A 2,052-nucleotide genomic window follows, 5' to 3' on the forward strand; every position below is an offset into this window, starting at 1 on the left:
AAGAAAAGAAATGTCCGTATTAATGTTTGATCAAATTTCCTTCAGCTGTTCTCAAGTAAATAAATTAGATTTTCATGTATGTCATTGATGAATGGGTTATCTGTTTCCTTGATTTTCCTCCAGAAAAGGACATGTCATAACTTCAGTTTGGATTCTTTGTGTTGCAGAGAACAACAAGCACGCAAGCAGGTTAGATAACATCTAGAAGTCAGTCAATGAGAACAGGCTCTTTGCCACTCCTGTTGTAAAACAGATGGACAGCTTTTGCTTCTAGCTTTTGGTGTTTGTTTTCAGTGTGGCAAAGCACAGATATATTCTGTCTCTAGAGAGTTTCAAAACTCAAAAGCATATCGTCTAGAGAACAAAAAGCAGCTGGCCATTTATCATGAAGCAAAATCTCCTGAGAATGGTGGGTTAGGAGGAGAAAGAATCATCCGGAGTTTTCATTTCAAGATAAGCAAACAGTCTTCCTGTAATGAATTCAAAAAGCTCATATGAGAAAATCATTGTTTAATCTTTTCATTTAAGGTCTAATACCACTAAGTTAAACGAATGAAATCTTCAGTTTCGGTATTTGAATTAGAGAGAAAATAATTTTTAAAAACGATTGTAACAGTGCTCACTTGTAATCTCAGCACTTAGGAGGTTAAGGCAGGAGGATTCAGAGATTGAAGTCAGCCTGGGCTACAATAGTGACACTCTGTCTCAGAAAAGCTAAATCACATCATATGACTGGCATTCCACAAATCATACTTTGAAAGCTACCACCTTTATAAAACAAGCTGCTCCACAGCATAAATATATGCACTGATCTTTCTCCCCTTGATACCTACAAGGAAGTATTAACACTCCTGCAAACATCAGCAACATAGGTCCTACTACCTTTCCACACCTTAGCTTCTTGCTTGCAGCAGCAACTTCTACCTCTTTCCCCCATTCTTATTTCCATCAGCCAACAAAAGAAACATCAATTGTAGTTAGTTACTACCAGAAGCCTAGAAAATCAACCAGCCTAGTGATATCTGCTTGTTTTGGTCAAACTAAAAGTAAACTTGATTTTATTATGGTGGAACACATGCAAAAGGAAAAAAAAAAGCTACTGTTATGGTCTTATTTCTTAAGGAAAAGAAAAATTATTCTACCTCACTCAAATTGAAGGTTGTATACACTCTACCTGCATCAAGGCTCCAGCCTCCAGCAGGGTTACTGAAAAGAGACACTGAAATGAGACAAGAAAATACACTTGCGCGTCAAAGATATTAAAAGGTTTTCTCAAGCAGAAGTGGGAAACAGAAAGATTTAGCTCAAAGTAAGAAAGAATGGAATTATAAATAAAAGAACAGAGTAGCTTGGCAGTGGCAGTGGAATAGAGCCTGGCAGCACTTTCTCAAGGACCACTGAATCTCTACCTTTAAACACTGGCCCAGGGCTGTGCCCACACCCCAGACCGGATAGCAGAAGCTAGCTTCATTCATTCTCCCACTGAGAATGAGCCTCACTTGGTCCAGTGTTTCTTCTGCTTCAAGGAGCTGGAAGGCTGGAAGCCAGATGACAACCCCACAGAGGAACATAAAAAGCATTTGTCTGGATGTGTCTTCCTTACTGTCAAGAAGCAGTTTGAAGAACTAATCCTCAGCGAATTTTTGAAACTGGACAAAGAAAGAGCCAAGAAAAAAATTGCAAAGGAAACCAACATCAAGCAGAAAGAATTTGAAGAAACTGGAAGAAAGTCCACTATGCCATTGAGCAGTTGGCTGCCTGGGAGTGAGCCCTTGCTGGGACCTGGCCCCTCCCCAGTGATATGCCACATTCAAGCCATCTTCCTGCTTTCCTAACCTTCCTGTGCAACCTCCAACAGTGTCTTAGGGAAGGAAAATGCCAGCATTTTGAATCTGGATATTTAACATTAGTTTTGTTTTTGCTTGAAAGCGCCCCCTGTCTGTGTGGCTGGTACTGTTGATCACAGTCTCTCTCTCTCTCTCTCTCTCTCTCTCTCTCTCTCTCTCTCTCCCTCCCTTCCTTTCACCCTCTCTCTCCTTCTCTGTCCCTCCT

The 2,052-nt window shown here is 40.5% G+C and overlaps 1 protein-coding gene and 1 pseudogene across 1 annotated transcript in view; one reads left to right on the forward strand and one right to left on the reverse strand.

Moving 5' to 3' along the window:
- LOC103735338 overlaps window positions 1–1,768 on the forward strand; it is a 3,868-nt pseudogene extending 2,100 nt beyond the window's left edge.
- The window catches only part of Trhde (thyrotropin releasing hormone degrading enzyme), a 468,335-nt gene that overhangs the window by 174,105 nt on the left and 292,178 nt on the right, over window positions 1–2,052 (reverse strand). The window lies entirely within an intron of this gene.

Source organism: Nannospalax galili, unplaced genomic scaffold (genome assembly GCF_000622305.1).
Source record: "Nannospalax galili isolate Female #2095 unplaced genomic scaffold, S.galili_v1.0 scaffold76, whole genome shotgun sequence".
NCBI classification, from domain to species: Eukaryota; Metazoa; Chordata; class Mammalia; order Rodentia; family Spalacidae; genus Nannospalax; species Nannospalax galili.